This window comes from Antedon mediterranea, chromosome 6 (assembly GCF_964355755.1).
Source record: "Antedon mediterranea chromosome 6, ecAntMedi1.1, whole genome shotgun sequence".
Classification (NCBI taxonomy): domain Eukaryota; kingdom Metazoa; phylum Echinodermata; class Crinoidea; order Comatulida; family Antedonidae; genus Antedon; species Antedon mediterranea.
The window spans coordinates 18,409,626-18,430,960 of record NC_092675.1 but is presented as its reverse complement, the minus strand read 5'-3'; the positions used below and the strand labels follow the sequence as shown (position 1 = coordinate 18,430,960).

Here is a 21,335-nt window from a genome sequence, read left to right as displayed (position 1 = left end):
ATTTGTTGAGATGGGATGAACCTATTATAAAAAGTTAATCATGTGATTCTTACAGATATATTTTCAAATGACCCAGATGATTCTCTGTTTAGCTTTGTGTCGACATTCGCGCTATTCTATAATATACTTGGTTTGTTGCAAACTTCATAATTACACGACTGCCAACAATCGCTTGCTTCGTGCCGAAGTAGCCTATTAGGCCTACAAGCTGAATTCAAATCCAGAAATCGTTTTAATTCCGAACGATAAATTTGAGCGCGTTAAGAGTCAAGTAGGCACGGGTGAGCAAGTTCATCATACGACTGCGCCACCTTTTATGATACCGCCTGTTAATTCTATTGATACCGAAACATCTAAGTGAAGATATTAAACGTTGGACGTACAATTATTAACAATTACATCAATGTGTAGTAACACTATTTTTAGACAAAACGCAATGAATTTATAATGTACCAAATTAAAGAAATATAGCACAGTGCTGAGTAGACAGAATGAATTCTCAAAAATAGATGGCGATAAGCCTAGGAAATGCATTATATAGAATTGATAATGTAATCTAATTTATGTATTAATAATATATTTAACATTAACATATCACGGATGATAATAGCCTAAAGACAATATTCACACTAGCAAACAACATTGTCTACACAGTAGGATTTAGTTTTCTCGAGTTTGCAAACTAAATATTTCTAGAATAGACCTCTGCAAACTTGGTTTCTCCCGTTTACTGAAGTTTGTCAACTGGTCTACACCAGCAAACAATGTTGTCTACAAACTAGGAGTTTGCTCTAGTTTTCAAACTAACGGTTGCTAGAATGTACCTCTATTTGGTTTCTGCCGTTTACTGTCTGTCAACTGGACTACACTAGCAAACAATATTTGTCTGCAATCTAGGAGTTTGCTCGAGTTTGCAAACTATGAATTTGCTCGAGTTTGAAAACTAAAGGTTGCTAGAATAGACTTCTGCAAACTTTATGGTTTCTGCCGTTTGCTGAGGTTTGACAACTATAATCTACAATAGCAAACAAGTTTTGTCTACAAACTAGGAGTTTGTTCTTCTGTTGGCCGAAGCGTGTCAACTAGTCAACTTTGTGTTTGCTTGAGTTTGTAAACTAAAGGTTGTCTAGAGTAGACTATAAAGTAAACTAGACAACCTAGAAATTTGCAAATTATAGTCTAGTATAATGCATACTCTGTTCTGCTAATAATATGTCATACAATAAGTACAAAACAATAACTAATGTTTTCTATAATATTGTCATTCATCCGGAAATGTTAATTTAAATGTGCACATTGTAACTATGTGAACATGTCAAAAGTATGTTATCAATTAATTCGTATGGTACTTAAACTTGACAGGGAAGAGTGAACTCATCTTGGAAGAATTAAATGGTGGCATACAGAATAATGTAACGCAAACAAATATGTATAGATATTTAGATAGTGAATGTGGTTATTTAATTCGATGTTGTTTCATATCAATGCAATCGATGAAAACAGTCATGGATGGAAGAATGCGAGTAAAAAACCCCCATCGGGGAACCTCCGTACTTAGTCATGTATCCATCCGTTATAATGAATGAAATGTTATCGATGTATCATGCTTTAATTGTGTAAATGGATTGTTTAAACATTAGTTGAGTTTTCCTATCAAATGCAGTACAGTTGTGTGTTGATGTAGTTTAGTGGTAGTGAGGACTTACTATATTGGCTTCTAGTTTTGTGAAATAGAGGCCTAGCATGAGTAAAAGAACTCGTTGCATCGTAGTGTATTCGTGTAATATAAGCATAGACCTAAATTGACAAATACCTCTTAAATATTGGTTGTTTACATTACGATATCAACATTTTAAAAATTATTCATTTAAACACCACTAAATAGTGTATATGTGTTACCTTTTATCCCAAACACGATACGCAGTAGTTGTTTTAGTATAGATAATGCAAAACAAATAGAAATTCAAGAACTTCAAATTTATGCTTCAAACAGAGTAATTTCAATGTTTTATCTACAATCGAATCGATTGTCTCTAGTGAAATACCATTAAGGCACACACTATGTGTTTAAGACGTCCTAAAACTTAATCAACTGATGTACCCTGGCATTTAATCAACTTAATTTACTATTTCTGTACTCCTATTAATGTAAGCGCGGATTGATCTCTACATTATGTTGTCTATTGGAGAACACTTGATAATTATTATCACTCTTTATTTTTAATACAGGCCAAGATGTTTCAAGTATGAATACGGATAATTTATGTTCAGACAATTAAAAACATATATATACTGTTATAATCGAATAGACACGGGTTACCATAACAGATATATCCATAATTCTGATTTAATTATCTTACCACAGTTTTCCACGACCTTTCGAAAATCGTTATGACCAGTAATTAAATTATTTCGCAGTTATGGACTACCATTAGATATTTTTTTAATCAAAGGTTAAAAAAACACAATTATTTATTTATTTTAGACGTACTAGAATCTCTCCAATCTCTCCAGTGATGGATAAAAACAAATACAAAATATAAATTTTTGAATTAGAATTTGTAAAAATGCCGTTCAATCATGATTATTATTCATTTCAATATCAATTTAATACCAAATATGAATAATCTGACAGTACACACGCACAGATCAAAGCAAATTAAATAACAAGAAAAGCAGTTTTAAATTACATTTGCAGACAGTTTAAACGTAAAATGTTGATATTATGTGCATTGAATTGAATTGAAACTAATGCTGAGAATGTCTCCTATTTTTCCATTTTTCTAATTTGTTAATGTTTATTCACCATGCAAACCTTTATAAAAACATATCATATAATTACTATTTTTCGTCTATTTTTCATTACTCGAGGTAAGAGACCAATATGTAACAGTTCATTTACAAGACAAACGGTTTACAGGACAATTAGGTTTACATAAATGATCGGAACACGTCTACACCACTTAGATGCCGAAAACAAGCGAAGACAAAAAATGAGTTCACACAATCGGTACCATATTTTTCTTCTCCAATATAATTGTGATAGATACATAAATGGAACGCATTGTATAGTTCGGGCCAGGTCTAATAGATACATAACCTAATAGAATAATGAAATACTTTCATTTCTATTTTCTGATTAGTTCTACTACCGTAACTCTAATCACTTATCGGTTCTAATTTTAGTTTAACACTGTTATCATTATCATGTTCCAAAGGAAGGTCAAATACAACAAAACATTGACATTAATTTTAATTTATCAAAACTATGAGTACATTGAAAATATAATTATTAGAAAGATACAAACTGTAATAATATGAAAATATTCCAAAAGCACTTGCTGTTTTATCAGGAATATATTAGACTCTTTCATCGCAACTCATGCCATCAACGACTACAGCATTGGTGGTATCTCTTAGCTAAACTCTCATCATCGTCATGTTTAATTCACATGTCAACACGAACCGACGTCTAATTTTGTTTTTATCTAGTACGAATACACGATGATTTTTAAAAGTATAGCTAGGGGATTGTTCTACTTTGTATAGCTGACAGAGCTGTATTCATGTTTTTCGTAGTACCCACTGGGGGAATATGATTTAAAGCATCAATATAATGCTGTTGTTCTACCTACTACTATAGTATGGATTACTCTTATCTTTTCTTAAAATGAAAAATGCAGCACTGAGAATCCCCTGCTGTATACTAGCAGACGTAACATTTCGAATATGTAATTCAAAAAGCAGTACTTTTTTTAAGAAGTTAACCCGGTTACCTATCTACAAATACGACATTATTGGTATTGACAAGTGATATCACCCAATTTTGGTTTCCGGTGCATTGTGTATCCTAAATACACTTATCACGTTATACCTTGTCTATTATGGACTTAATGACAGATATATATTAAACGTATTTAAAACAGCTAGACACGTATCTTGATGACTTGCGATAGTCATTTAAAATCTATCTAGTGACAGATGTAAATTGGACGCGTGATATAGCGGTGCATGTGCGTCATATGTTAATTCTATATTATGTAAATATGTTGTGGTTAGTTTAAATACAATGCAAGTTGAATTGATACAAATTATACAAGCCTCAAATGTGATTGTAGTTAAACTGATTCAATGAACTGTATACATTCCAGTAAGTGTGTCGAGTGAGCGCGGGTCTTTTAGATGTTTTAGGGTAATTTCTCTCTCTTTTTAAGCCAGATACCCAGTTTTAGAGCCGTTTACTTTGTTAGTTATTAGTGTACACGCTGCATTTAGATAGAGAATGTACCATAAAACCATAAAAACCATAAAGAAGTTAATCTTTCAGATTCAACCCGAACCCAGGGTTTTGCCCGAGGGCTTGTACTATTGTACAATATCTACAAATATAATATTAGTTCAATTTGGTTTAAAAAATAAGTAGAAATGATTAGGTAAAAGTTCATTGATTAACGATCCTTAGTCGGTAAGTCTGCAATATTCATTTCATTCATATAAATAAATAAGTAACATAATTTAACTTGATTATGTCAAAGCGGCGAAGAAATTACCAAGTTATAATGCTTAGTGTTTACATAATTAATATTAGTTCTATTAGTAGTTAAAAACATGTATAATTAAAATCCAATACCTTAAGATGTTTTCAAGCAAATCCGGGACGTCCGTAATGTCTCTCGATGAAGGTTTAGACAAATACTGTTGTCCAGCAAATCCCAAGACGTTTCTCCTGTACCGACTATATAAACATCATTTTGTTATCACGTGACTAGATATGGAGTTTGTTTCTAAATCATTGATAATTTAATTATCTTTACCGATTTCCCTTTCGATGATTTGACGCCTAAAGGGTGCGAACACGCATAGTGTAGTGAACAGTTCGTGTGTTTTTTTTTTCCTTTTTAAAAATCACTTTTTAAATCGCTTTTGGGCTAAAATTGAAAATCGACATATGTTAATGTTTTGCTAATTTAAATACTATTTCAGGAAACATATTTTTTAATTATATAGAATAATTTAGACAGTTATTATTACTAACTAAATAGCCACTGACCAATGGAAATTAGTTTATATATCCAGCGACACTATTGCGCTTAAGCAATTAATATGGATGATTTCATCGAATTGATTAGGAGGATATGAAAGTGTAACGTCCTCGTTTGTCTTTTTTAACACCTTCTGTAATGATCAATCTACGCAATTATAAATCAGTTTTATTTGTCAACTGTCCATCAATCGTAAGTATTAAATCTTTACATCTGTTCATTTTGTAGATTTAGTAATGTATATGATTGCCAGTTTATGAATTTTACCCACCCTGTTTGAAAAGTCATACTATTTTTTAATATATTGGAATTTTATTCATGGGTTTATATATAACATTAGTATCATTTATGCCATGTCAAATGTTACAGATATGTTTGCTACGGTATTGTATCATTAATTCATATATATATATGTATAATTTGTAATAACCATTAGTTTAATAAATTAAAAATAACTTTAGAGAGACTTTTCATTTCTCCTGTGGACTTTCCATCGCGATTTTTTCTGGAGAATTTTCCTTGATGAAATTTCCCAGGGAATTTTTTCTGAAAGATTTTTTTTGTTGACTTTTCCCTGTGAGTGGGGAATATTTCTTTTTGAGGGCTTTTTCCACGAGGACATTGGGAAATTCCGTGTAAAATTTTCCCGTGGGATCTTTTTTAGGGCGGGTACTTTCCCCTGTGCGAACTTTCCCGTATGAACTTTTCCTGTGGGAACTTTTCTTATGGGGGACTTTTTTTCATGACGACCTTTCTCATAGGGACTTTTTTCATGCCGACTTTTCTCATGTGGCCGTTTCCTTTTGTGTCAATGTAAATGTCAATAAAGTTTTTTCTCTCAAAACAACTTGTAATGCACGTTTATTGCCCGTCAATACAAGTTGAAAACCTTACTTTCGTTTTAACGTCGAATGTAGACAACTGGATTTGCTGATACTAATTACTGGTACTAATCTGATTGTGATTTATGATTCTTATATTTTCGCAAAGATCACCAATGTTCTTTTGCATGCAAGTACTGTAATTAATTATGTTATGAATGTTTAAACAACAGCCACAGATACCTACCTCGTTAAAGCCTAGGTTTATAACCGTACTTCAATGTCCTTAATTTTTAACACTCAACTCAATGGAAATTTGGAATCACATTTAAGTCGTGTCATCTCAGAGACACTTTCTTGTGTGAGTGATACATAAATAGATACACTTTAGGTGAATCTATAGAATATAATGTCGCAATTGTGAAAGGTTTTTCAAATCATGACATATGATAGAATTTTAGGATTCATGAATATCAGAAAGGAGTTACATTTATCTTTCCTGGCTTTGGTGGACATTTTTAGATTTTGTATATAACTATTACTAAATCCATGTCTTGTTGGAATGTATTAAACTTTTGAATTTTATTCAATATCAGTTCTACGTGTTACCCATCCTTATGTTTACTAGTTGATGAAATTGTTATGAATTGTGAAAATACCATAAGGGAGACCTAATTTAATAGGGACCAATATTTCCTATTGTTGGCCATACAGGCGAAATGAGGGTAAATAATTGGTTAGAGAACTCTGTTCACCTAAGTTCGTGTTTTACGACTTTGCCGTAATCAATTAGTAAGAGTATGGTGCATACTAATAACTGATTATTGAGTTTTAATTATTGTATTCGTGATTTAGGATTATCAATTCTTCATTACAAATTATGAATTATGATATTATGAAAGAACTACTTGGTTGGAAAACTGTGGCCTTCGACAACAACAATACTCACACAGAATTAAAATACAGGCTAAAAAAACTATGAATAATATATAAATCGTTTATTATTTTTAACAATTCTACAATAAATATCATTATGTATATTTTGAGGACAATTTTGTTCCCAAGGACTATACGTTTTCTACCCGGTTGTTTCTCCACATTATAATATATAGTGACATATGCACATTCTATAATACAGCGTCACATAACATGCGGCGCTTGTGAGTAGGGTTATGACCATTATACAGGCCTCAAACGTGAAACTGTATTTCATAATTTGTCTAATTATGATGGACCTGAACAAATAATATATTATATAAAGAATCGCTGCTAAAGAAGCCTGCTGTTAGTACCTCCAATCTTACAGGCACCATTAGAATTTATTTATTGGTGTGCTTTTATCCATACCAACTTGTACCTCTAGTAATGTATCTTTTAGAAGTAAGTATTGGTTGCCGTCGATCAATGCATTTATATTGATGGGTGAAATTGATTTATATTCAACATGACAAGTTTGAAGCAAAATATGAAATTGCATTTTCATCAAAATGTTGAGTTCCTCGAGCGCTTTCAAAGGTAATTATTCATAGCGTTTTTTTTTTATTTCATTATAACATATCGTCGCTAAATGGAATATTGTAACGTATTTCTATGAAATGATAGGATTCTAATATTAATATTATAAGTGCATTATATATAGGAGCCTCCATAACCGCAGACATGGTCTCAATAGCTCTGCGTACTGTATTACCGTCAGTCTCACATTTGTGGCAGCACGCGACACGAAGGGAGTAGAAAGTTGTGGTAGGCTACTGTGTTGTCCACACATGTCCGCAATTCAGCCCAGTAGGCTGCAGGTCGCAGGTTATTCCCCCATTTACATTTAAATTTACAAACATGATCTCAATATATGCGATGAATTCACGCATGGTCTGAATAGCTCGGTCTTACCGTCAGGCCAAACGTTATCGGAATTCACGCATGGTCTGAATAGCTCGGTCTTACCGTCAGCCCAAACGTTATCGGAATTATCATACCAATCGATCATAATACCTTCAAAACCGAAATTCCCAGTAATGTTTGTACTTGCTTTGTAGGTTCATTTTAAACTGAATATAAGCTTCTTTTTTTTCACAAAAGGAGCAACATTTTCCTGAGCAATGCTAGTTAGGCCGATTTACCATCACAACTGCTGCTAGTCTCTTGTTTGAACAGGACAATTCAGAAAACAGCCTTATATTAATTACTGAATTTCTGAAACTGTTAAGAAAAACAGTGCGTTTTAAATGAAGGTGCCTTTCTTGATAGACGGTAATCAATAAACAATTCACATGCATTAATTATTTGTTAAGTATAGAAATAAAGTGACTAATGACTTTTGAATTATGTATGATATTAAATTGCACTTAAATATAATCAAACGACAAGTCAAGTTTATTGGTATTAAATTGCTTGTCATATTAGTTATAATATTCAAAATCGTGCCCGAAGGGTTAATAACTGTAAAATAAAACAATTAAAATAAGAAAATTCTTATTAATCGAAAAATATTTATTGCAGTTTACTACATAAATTAAAAGGTTAAAAAGGTCAACAATAATGATTGAATAATTCTTTTTGTCTGAGCATGCGCATGTATCCTCCGTATGCGTGTCGGCGTGTTGCCCGCAATATAGTGGCATCATGTCACAGACACACATGATGCGCGCGTTAAAATGTTGTTGAATGATGATACATGTTTGTACGCGTGTCAACTTTGTTACGTGATTGATACACAACTAAAATAAATCTATAAAACCGAACAATGTGTCACAAGAAAGAAACAATTTAAAACAGTTTACTTGTTGGTCAATACACAGTAATCCGATATGCGCATTTCATTTTACCTTTCTGGTGACATAGAGACAGAATCGAATTAAATAATCTTTTATCAATAATAATCATTTTTTTATTTTTTTACATATTCTATTAATTACCGTAATACATATTGAATAAAATAAAGATAAACGTTGCAAAGTGAATTTAAATTATATAAATTAACCATTTGATGTAAAACATTAATAAATTATTGTATAATTCTATGCAATTATGACTATTTACATTTGTTGTTTGTATTAATGGTAATTACACTACTTTTTATATTCAATAACTCGTTATTTATAACTTAACATGCATATTGATAAAGTAATTAATTTTATTCAAACAAAAATATGACAAGTAATATGATTGATATAAAATCCTCAGAATATATTGTAGATGATTGTGGATGTTGACCAAATTTGTATTCCGTTTGATACGATTTGATTATATCAATATATTATAGGCCTGATCTCTAATTTCTTTGGATACCACCCCCCCCCCCCCCAAATCCCCCTCCTCCAACCCCTCGTTACTCACCAGAACCCATGCATTTTGTAACATTGTGTAAAATGCATGCGTTATCACATATATGTTGTTAGTCTTCCTGTTTGAAACAGGGAGAGCCTAACTACCCGGTTATACGTATAGAGCCACTTGACAGAGATACATCTACTTAAAAATATACAACTAGATTTGTATATAACTGACTAGCGATAGTCAGTTAAGATGTATCTAGTGACAGTTGCTGGACCTGGTAGTCTAACACACGTTGTGCTTATGTTCTTCAGAAACTATACATTACAGTTTTTCTATCGATTATATCTTTCAGATCACATCATGGTGGAAACATGTCATTTCAACATGAATACATCAAGTATTACTTTAATCTAATTAAGAAGTCACTATAAAATTAATGTAAATGTGAAAATAATTTACTATCTATAGCAGCAAGGCAAATAGCCGGTTCACACAGTTACAGACAGATGAGCTCTGGTTAAGCTACTGCCAGCTAACCTAAGCTAACCTCATCGTGTATTGAAAAGCGCTTATCTAGTCCACCAGCATGAATATAGATGGTTGATAATCTCATGCATAAATTAGTGCATTTATCTGCATAATGTTTGCTTATAATTTTGATACAAGTATAATAGTGTGATGAAGTCTTTAATTTACAATAGCACATAAAAAACATGGTTTAATTGCGATGGTTCGTTTACAAAAATACCTGATTTTTGGCACTTCTAATAAATTAACTTGTAGTTCTCATACTATTTGACAATTTTATATATAGGGACATTTGTCTGTCTTGCAGTCATGCGCACAGGTGGCCAAACGCAACAACGTTAATCTCTCCAAATGGTCCCTGTTTGTCGAGCAGTCATCGCACTGCGCTAATTCGTCTCCACAACTAACAAATTTTGCGTCATAATGTTGAGTAATTGGTCATATCTAGATCGGGAGGTCGTCGGTTCGAGTCCCACCCGAGAATTACTTGCGAAGTAGTTAGTATTTTCAATGTACACGCATGTGCAAACATCTGACCAATGATTTTAGAAATTAAAGAAATCTCATTCAACTAGAGTATCTTATGAAATAGAAATTTAGTGGTTCTTTTCTTTTTTTCTCTTTTTTGTTGTTAAAATTGCAATATTAGTAGTCTTCATAATGCTTCAGCTATAACTACGTTAACTTTCTGTCCCAAACAATCATGCTTTGAATTGAGTAAAATAGGATTTAACAGCAAACATCAAACCATTATAAGGACAAACAGTGTGTTTGCAATAAGTAAAATAAGCATCGCTTTGACAAATATAAATTCGACCGATGAGTTCGTGTAAAAATTTGCTGGAAATCTGATTAGAGTAGAACACTGTGAGATATTCTATACGACATGTCATTAGCGTTCGATATCATACACGATGTGAAAATAGATTCCGATAGGGGATTCGTGTACGATTCACTAACTAATCAATACAATGGTTTGTGTATGTTCATAGTAAACTATTAACACCTTATACTACATACAAGAATGCTTTTCGATTTGCATTAACAAACAAAAATGCGTGGACACGTGATGTACTCATGTATTTGGTCCCAGGTGCATGTAGATTCGGTTACGCTTGTTTCGTTACGGAATGGATCAGCACTTTTTTCTTTTTATAAACAATATAAAATCTTTAATTCCTTGCTCCGTTAACCCATGCTTCAATTAGGAAACCGTCTTCAGCATCTTGTTTTATTTTGCATAGCCCTAATTATCGATCGTTTATACTAGTAATACATATCACATGATAATTTAGGTAGTGTCAAATTTCTAGTCTTGGTTTAGATACCATGTTTGAACATAAGATAGGTTAATTGTAACCTAAAGTAATAATACAGTTCTGGTTGTAATGATTTGTAAAAATTAATCAAAATTCGCAATGATCATATGAGACACTTAGTGACGTAAAAGGGGTACTTACTAATGATTATATCCCACCCATTACTGTGATGCATATATGGGCACACAATAATTTTAGGCTCTAAGGTTAATACACTTATCCATACGTGAAGTGATAAGCTTACAATCAGTACTGTCGTATATTAATCTCCAAGGTTACATTTTAATTTCAATAAGTTAATAAAAGCTTTCATTGCAGAGGATTTTGTTTTTGTTTTTACAATTATCTGATAACTTCAGAAGCGTAATAGAGTATAGACATTCATTGTTTCAACATCAAGTTTTCAACATCAAGTTTTCAACATCAAGTTTTCTACATCATAAAGTTAAGTCTAGACATGCAACACGTTATGATTCTATTAATTCAACTTGGAAGTCATTTTGTCATGTACGGTGCTTCTAAGCGGTCAACTTACTACTTTTTACAGCCACTCAACGCTGTTCTAAATATAACATATTTGTATTTAAAAGATGAGAGTTATTTCCTTCATAGAAAAAACACCTGAACGAAATATAATTTGTTTGATAATTTATATTTGTCCATGTTAGAAGTTACTGCAGTAAGTGAGAGAGGATCTTTTGTATACGGCAGAACCCTGAAGTGACATATTTGCGATGTCCCCTGAATAGAAGTTGGCGTATTAAGTATATTGCCACTGGTTCGTTTCACAGGAAAGTATACCATTAGGGGTGTCCTTTTAATAGGTTGTCCAAAAGGAGTAGTACTGTATTGTGTTGATATCTACTGAAGACTTATCATTTTGACAACATAATATAATTTGTTACAGTTTTCAGCCATGTTGAATTCAAATTACAATTTACTTATCAACCCTTTCCTTTCAAGTTATATTTTTTCGCCATACTGTACCAATGGGTATCAATCCCGCTATGTTCTGATAATGAAACCTAATATTTATATTGCACAACCGGTCTGAGACGTCTTTGACCTGAGAAAAGTAACGTCAATTACTGCTATTGAAGTTGGAAAAAATGAAATGAATTTTCTAGCTTCAGCTTCCCTGGTTTCAGTACTCTATAGGCTAATTACTCTCTACTGTCATTTCCGAATGAAATTGTTATAGGTGAACAACTTATCGTTGGTTTAAATTATATCTTGAATTAGGCCAGTACAAGATGAATGAAATAGGTTTTAATTTCAAAATATTTCCAAATTTCTGGTATAGTACATCAGGCTTTGCTATTGGCAATGCTAGTCCTAATTTTATTTCTAAAAATGTCAATATATTTCCGCAAAAACAAATGTAATAGGCTATTAAAACGCTGAATGAGATTACCATACATATATGTAATTTTGTTTGGTGAGGTATGTGATAAATTGGATAGATTTGCCTTAAGATACGGGTTACATAAGCTAACCATTTTGTATGTATCTACATGCAGATCAAGGAAAAACATGATACAAGTTACTGCCGAATTCCAAAAACTGATGTAAATAAACATATTTATCTATGCATGTATTTTCCTTCAAGTAAATACGTTGAAGACTGATCATAGAAATTCATTTTTATTACAAAGTAAAAGCAACAACAATTAAGTTGGCCTTTAGGCATTAAAATTGGATTGATAATAACTGGCAAGGTTCACGTTTTCACAAACAAATAACCTACCGATAACCTAGCACAGTAAGATCACATAAGTTACTTATGAAAAATGCAAACAAATTGCAAACTTATTTTACTGTAAATTCACAACCGACACACATAGGTATCGTCTCTAGCGACAATATACAACCCCAGTTTCATGTCTGCAACCTTCGCCCCCACGTCCCACGTGGTCATGGCAACAGGAGTTGCTTTATTACGGTTATCAAACTATATATAATAATGGGTATGGTGGTCAGTTCATTTATGTAGGTCGATTAAAAATTGTAGAAGTTTGAAAACAAAAATTAGATGGAATTTTGTCATGAAACATAACAAATAGCAGGCTAAAGAAGTGGCGCAAAAACCATATGATATTTAAGATATCTCTAACAAAATCATTTGTGTATTGACGATTAAGTTAATTTCCTTTAGGCTTTCATTCAACAACTTAAAACAAGTACTATAAGTTGTTTAAATGAAGGAAACAGTGGCGTTTCTCAACACATATATGCAGCATTTGTCATTAAAATTCATATCATGTCGACAAAACGACGTTTGTTAACCAAAAAGTAAAATTAGCAAAAATATAATGCATTAGTGTTGACAAAAAGACTAATGTTCTAACAGATGTAGACAAACGTACCGATTTGTTGAGACACACTTTGTATGTCTACGTCTGTGTTATGTTCCAACGTTAAGTACTGGAAAAATGAAATCTTAAATTCAACATTGGCGCCCTCCCATGAGTGAAACACATTACATTATCAAAATAGGAGATTTCTAAATGATTGTTTAATTAGCTGGTCTATTTTCAAATAGAATTTCGTCCAGTTTGAGAGAGCAATTAATGTTTTTCCATAATTGATCATTGAATCTAATCTTTTTATCGCCTTTTGTTCGTTAGTTTTGTTGGTTTTAAATTTTAGGTTTCTTTCTTATTGTATAGATCATAGCTACGACAGGCTTTGATAATTTTAAATCGATATAAAGAAATAAATAAAAGTGCAGACAGAAAAGTAAAACAAAATCAACTGTTATTTTTAGCCAAGTAAAAGTATGTACAATAGTCAAAATTGTATTTAATAAAAAGAATCAAAAGAAGAACATCGACAAAAGCTTACTGCTTCGTGTATACTTGTATGCAATACATGTTTCAAAGATACATACAGAGAAACTACTCGGGTATTTTTTTAAAAGTCGATATAAATGAATTGAGGAACAAATCTTTTTAGAAACATACACCAAGGATGACCTTTTAAATGACATATCGTTATTTGGTTCACGTATATCGGTTGCTTATATCATTGGAATCCTTTAAAATTCCTCTTAATGCTTATATACCTTTCCAGTGTATAGGATGATACATATGTACACGTTTCTTATGAATAAGGTGTAGGTAATTTAAAAAAGGTATAAAAGATTACTTTGAAATTCACCAAGGTGATTACGTTAAAGTCCATCGTAATAATAATGAACAATACTGTATCAAACACTATGCATTATTTACGTTGAAAATTACGTTGACCTTTTACGTTGAATTCCACTGTAATAATAATGAACACATCCTGTATCAAACAAAGTTTACCGTAATATTAAACCATACTGTATCAAACACCGTAAATTGTTTACGTCGAATGAAGTTTACCGTAATATTAAACCATACTGTATCAAACACCGTAAATTGTTTACGTTGAATGAAGTTTACCGTAATATTAAACCATACTGTATCAAACACCGTAAATTGTTTACGTTGAATGAAGTTTACCGTAATATTAAACCATACTGTTTCAAACACCGTAAATTGTTTACGTTTAATGAAGTTTACCGTAATAAGGAAACAGCAAACACAATTACTTATGTTATAAAAATTACTTTGAATTATTATGTTTAATTTTACAGTAATATTAAAACACACTATATCAACCACCATGCATTTTTTTAAGAATGAATGAAATTACTCAATTATTCTATCTAATATTTATTAAGAAAAAAACACACGAAATTCTTTTGGTGGTAAGTGTGTATATTCTCCTGAACCTAACCCTATGTCTTTCTCCTGAAAGTACATGTTTAACAATTGTATGGTGATAATTATAATAATAATAATAAAGGATTGGTATAAACTTTTCAATACGATACTACGATAATATTCGGATTGTTTTCCTTGAACTTTGAACTATATTGGCAAACGTCACAGCTTACCATTTCTTTTCCAATTTGTTCGTATTATTAATACTAATAAATACATGATTATCGATTACCATACTTACCTTAATAGATTGCAAAATAAAATCCACGTCTAGCCGTGAGTGATTAACGAATATAGTCGATTTTGTATCCCATTGTTAGATTTCAAGTAGGCCTAGCAACCTTACGTTGATGGTAAAAAGATAATTCGCGATGACTGATATATAACTTCACAAAACTATCATGAAAACCTAATCACACACACGTCAAAGAGGTATGAGCATTACTAAATGCGACATGCGATACATTACATATATCTATTTCACTTGAAACACGAGTCGGAAAAGTAAATTATATAGAACCCAAAATTAATACTGATGATACGATACGTGTTATGTGGTTAGGCTACGATCAAATAATGATATTTGAACGGTGATGAAAGAGAAATATGAATCATTTTGTATTGGATCTCAGTAGCGCAACTATTAATTAATATTCTATCTATAAGATAACAAAACAAATTTGAATAATCAATATTTATAATACATATATAGAGTTGATAAATGAATATAATAATCATAAATGTATTTATTTATTTATTTTTTATATTTATACTGGGTGACCATTCAGTACAATATATTATGGTTCTCAATCCAGAGGGCCCAGTACATAACTTTCAAAAACAATTAAAATACAGTTATACAAAAATACACCAAACTCACCAAACTTAGATTACCGGCATTCCAAATCCTTCCTTTAGAATAAAAATCACATAATTATTAAAAAATAATCGTATGCAATCTTTCGGTAACTAAACTCAGTTCTCAGATTGGAATAGTACGCCGGTAGCCTAGTATGCTACAATATAACTATTGTTAGAGGGCGACATATCAATATGGCTTGTTGGAACCAAAAACAGATAAAAAATATGTGTAAATACTTTATTGTCACTCATAATAATAAAGAAAAAAAGTTACAAATACGATATCCAAAAAAAAAACAAATCAGCTTTCAACTATACTCTAGTTCAGCGTTCCGCAACGTTTTTGACCACGACCCCATGATCCTTTTTGGGGAATTTTTGCGACCCAACATTGCGTATTTGATCTTACAGACAGGGTTTGCAGCCCCTCTCCTTAACTATTCGACACTCAACCTTCTTCGAAATACCGCTATATATATATTAATGTAAAAGTAGATAAAAGTGAATAAGAAGGATATGGAATGATTGTTACATAAAGAAGCATAGGCTGAAGAGGAATGAGATACAAAGTGATGATGCTTAAAAAGAAAGAAGGCAAATAACACCTTCTATCTATAATAATCTAAGATGAAGGAAAAAAAGCATGAGTGTTCGTACGAAAATCGATCTATATTATCTTCACTGTCACCTTGGTATATCTATATTTGACCTTATTGCCTACGTATCATGTCAACTCCTCAATAAAGTAGCATTCACACGAGCACACTGTTAACACACTTATCAACGTCGATTGTCTCAACAACACATGCTGTGTAAGGTGTCCTATATTTATATTTTACCCACTTTCATCAATCTACATGGTGTTGATGTATATTGGTTTTTCTGAAACATATAACCAAAATCACACTATACAGCCAATCCGTAACACATGCTTTGATTGTTAGAACAACGTATAATTATGCTTTGTATCAATATTAATATGATCGATCATAGATCAAGTATATTTGCATTTGCACTGTGTTTTTACAGCTGATATATGTTGAGAGGATTACCATATCAAGTCGAAGCTTTTAATCAATAAATTTAATTACACGAACAACTTTAACCATATTGTTACTAACGCTACAGTGGTTTAAATATCTTCAGCTTGCTATCTTATTTCCTTCATTGTACATTCTAAGCAGTCGTCTTTTTTACTAGATATACATAGGTCTAGGCCGGCCGGCCTCTAAAAGCATGATTATCGTCAGCTTGTAACACACTATGCATTTCTACCTTTCTACATTTAAATGCAAACCGTTTTGTGATTAATAGTATTTAACGGTCTTTTTAATTACAATACAGTTGTATTGAAATGTAGTTTTGTAATTTAACAAGTTTGTGAGACGACAAAATAGAGAAATTAAAATATCATTTTCAGTAGCAACTCATCTCTATCAGATATGAGTTAGTTGTGCATTATCATAATACACAGTGCAAATAAAAACTTCTGCTTACCAAATTCATATTTAGCGTGTCTTAATTAATTTCATTTTAATTACAACAACAGAATTTGTTTAAACATTAAAAAAAATTTACATCTGAAACGACTTTTGTACGCCTATTATTATTTGTAAAGAATTATACAGTGTTAATCCGCACAGTATCTAGCATTACCTTTATTAGACATAATATAAATTATATAAAACTGAATCTGAAGATAATTATAGATGGAGAAAGTACTTATATGAATATGAATCATTATATTATAGAATAAATGTTTGATTGAAATGATGAAGATAAGTTTAAAGCCGAAAGTCGCTCTACTACATGGTACGCATGCGCTAAGCGTACTTGCCTTCGTGCAAACTTAATCGACAGGGGGCTCACTTCAGTCATTTTTATTTACAGAGTTTTTCCTGCGTTTCTCTTCATTCACATTTGTATTGAGTGATTTACCACTAATTAATAAACAATGATTAATACCAATTGATAATAACAAAGATAATAAAATATTAACGTGACTCACTGCCTAGAAAATATAACAAGCCCATTGTTGTAATATTATTTTTATTATAAAGTCGTTTTCGGGTTAATTACTTATATTTTGTATATCTTGTATATCTTTGACTCAACACTGAACAATTATTACGCGACGATATGGAAATTATATTATCGTTATAATTATGACTGTATATATAATGTAATTTAACCAATATTCTTTGTAGCAATTAGTTAGATAAAATGATAAAGTACACTTAATTATTCACGTCTATTTCTGAATAATTGTCAAAATAATTAGTAACAAGAGTGTTTGCTCAGATATGAGTAACAATTAAATAAGACACTCTTAGGCTAGTATATGGTCGCATGTCACATGACATATTATATTATTTTATTTCTCTCATAGCGGTGCTAAATATTTCTGAAACCAATGAAAAAGACAAAGCCATCAACAAAGACGAGTAATATCCGTAAAACCATTATATTATTGTTATGTGGATTTGGTACCGTTATTTATTAATTACATAGATTGAAAAAATCTTCTTTATTTTACGCTTAAATGTTTCTGATATCGCAGCCTGGGGCAGGCATAGATTTAGTACTAAGTCATTTTAACATTTAAATTAATTGGCCTACATCAATCAGATCAAAATCTAAAACTAAATCCTGCCAATTCGTTAAAAATGTCATGAACGTGTATCCAACGTTATTTATGCTTATTTCTATTTGTGACAGAAAAAAAAAACACTGGTGTATTTTTTTATATAATATAATATATGAGTGAATATAATATTGAAATAAAAAAATAAAGTATTCCTTATGGGTTTTAAGTTTTGATTTAAAGTAATAAAAAATTCATCAAGCCTGGTTTGGAGATAATTAATTTATATATTTTCTATAGTATACTAATAAAAATAAAAATAGCATGTGATTATTATTTCTCTTCATCGAGGAGGTCTAATTAGACTTTTGTGGTTCTTGTTTTTCTTATTTTCACAGAATTACATTGCGTTAGAGCATATCCAATCTGGACATCTTGGTACTGAGTAAATGTTTCCTTAGAGAATAACAGTAATGTCAATTTTACGACCCTCAGTGTCCCTCGTCTCCTTAACAGGTCTAATTTCAACCGGATTTGGAACAATGTTTCATTTCTGAAAAGATAGTTTACTATAGAAACTGGGACTAATCAGAAATGGTAAGAGTGTGAGCCAATCTTTGCAGACAAGAATTAGCCTCCCTTATGCTAGGGTGGGGGAATGGTATACGTATAGGTTACACTCACAATGTATCTGATCAAATAGGCCTAGATAATATGCATAATTTCCAGGCACGTTCAGCAGGGATGTTTGTCTACTTCAATCCTCTGACAGCAGAATCTATTTATTTTCTGATATTTATTGACTTTGTTAGTGTGATGTTAGTATGATTACGAGACAACCGTACCTCTTAAAATTCGCTCTGGTCTACTGTATACAAATTAAATTGTATTATCATCTGTTTCAAATAAACAAGTTTCTTGATTATATTTATCGCTGGTGGCGCTATACAGAAAGGTTAAATTTGTTTTACTTTTTATACTTATTTTATATGCAAGCCTTGATGTTGTTCTAGATAATTAGTATCCATGCCATGTAAGGGGGTGATGGGAGTTTCCTCGGTTTACACTAAGCGTTCGCAATGCTTTTGAAACAATAATAAAAGGACTCGATTTAATTTTGTATAGTGTCTATTTTGTGGCCAATGTTTGTTTACACAAGACTACGTCTACGTAGCGACCGATATATCGCGTCCGATACATTATCGGTGCGGTGTGAGACCAGAAACATTGTTCCGTTTATTGTATGGACTGTTAGTCGATTTATCGTTTATCAACAAAGATCACTAAGCGTCCAAAACGCGCGTGTCAAATATTATTCTCCAAATATCCAGCCGATCCAAGAAAACGATTATCATTATTAACATACTATGGTAAAATGTGATTAGTTAAAGACGAATAATTGATTCATACAAATTTGATTGATTGATTGATTAAAATATGATTATCATTTACCAATCATTTGTAAGATGTAAATTATATACAGACCATCTATATATTACGACGGTATTTATTATTATTAATATTTCAGAATTGGGACAAACCCGTGATGTATCATTTTATGTGTTACTATTTACGCTTTACTTGAGAAATAAATGATGAAAACATAAATTGTACATCCCATAAGGCGTTCGACAGTAATTTAGTTCATCCATTAAGCAATGGTTTCATCCAATATTGATTGATTTAATGAAACGAGCTTCGAAGTGGAATACAGTATACCAGGCGCTACAGGTCAATCACCCGGTTATTACTATGGTTACTGATTAATATAAATATTATGTATATTTACAATTTTTATTTACATTATAATGTCAACTGCGATACCCATCATGGTTTTTTTTTTACATAACCTCAGAGGGCGTTTGTTTCTGCAGGTTCGAGTAGAAGCCTAAACCGTGGTCATGTGATAGGAATTTTGTATTGGAAGATCCATTCGGATTGGAGTCTTTCTGGTGATCTAATAAGATTTTTTTTTTCCTTGATAAACTATATTTCATAATGTTATCATGAGGTTACATTCTTATTTCAATCTGACTGCAATGCATAAAGTCTCACAGCAAACTCATGTCGCAGATGTTCTTTTTTATATTTGACCATAAACCCGCGTCAATGTGTAGGCCTAAATTAATTATCGGGTACTCTTCTAGGCAACTCCTGACGTGGTGAACTTTAAAATATTTGGGGCTTAACTAATGTTATGCAAGCCATAAAAATACCATAACGAATACGCAACATGTCTGTTGAAACCGTAGCTACCATATAAAAGCAACTAAAATGAATATTCTACAATCATTGTTTTTATTTCTCCATGATGTACTTACACGCTAAATCAATAATAAGGAGAGTGTCCTGTAGTTTAGTCGGTTAGAATTGTTCTGGGAATTAATGCAAACCGTCAGGTGTTGATATTCTTACCTTTGTATATTCCCTCCAGAATAATATGTTAAAATAGTTAATTACGAATATATCTCGTATATCCCACATTTACTCATAATACATGTATACACACATGTTAAAACGATAATGAAAAGTTAGAACATTTTCTATTGCATGGTTCTAATTCATTTTAATTAACACGGTAATTGAATTTGTTACCGTAAGTTAAACATTATTCTTATGGAGAAAAAATATTCTTTTATAATAGAATATAATTGTATAGATAAATAGATAGATTTCTATTTCAAATATGTATTATTATTTAGTTAACCTGTTTATTCGCTGGTAGGAGACTACCAAACAAAATATAGCTTCAAATAAATACGAAAGGTCCGCTTCGGCAGTGTCTATCTTCTGTTTATTTATTTTCTTATTATGTATTATAATACTAGTAGCATACTGAATAAAAACACATTTCAATTCGTAACATAATATAAAACGTAGGTCCTATAGGTCTATACTGTTTATCTCACATAATCTCACTGATTTTATCATGCTTTCTCGAATTAATTCTTGAATCAACCATAATGGTGTATTCAAAACTATAACCAATAATAAAAGTCTTACCTTTTAATGGCAACACATTTAGTAACTTGCATTCGAAGAAATGGATGTTACAAAAAAACGACTGAACGAGTGAGTACATCGTTCTCATTGCTTTTCAAACTATTCTTTTCTCACCAATATGTTGTGTTTGCAACCGTTTGATGATAACG

At 31.6% G+C, this 21,335-nt stretch overlaps 1 protein-coding gene across 3 annotated transcripts in view; it reads right to left on the bottom strand.

Annotated features, from left to right (window-relative positions):
- LOC140052106 (neuronal acetylcholine receptor subunit alpha-10-like) overlaps nucleotides 1-21,267 on the bottom strand; it is a 32,782-nt gene extending 11,515 nt beyond the window's left edge. The window contains exon 1 of one of the 3 annotated variants that reach the window (XM_072097512.1): nucleotides 21,187-21,267. The gene's annotated coding sequence lies outside the window, so the exon portion shown is untranslated. Of the gene's footprint in view, nucleotides 1-4,630; nucleotides 4,702-14,979; nucleotides 15,197-21,186 lie in introns of those variants that run through there. The other 2 variants (XM_072097513.1, XM_072097514.1) reach the window with 2 other exon arrangements.
- Nucleotides 21,268-21,335: the final 68 nt, after the last annotated feature.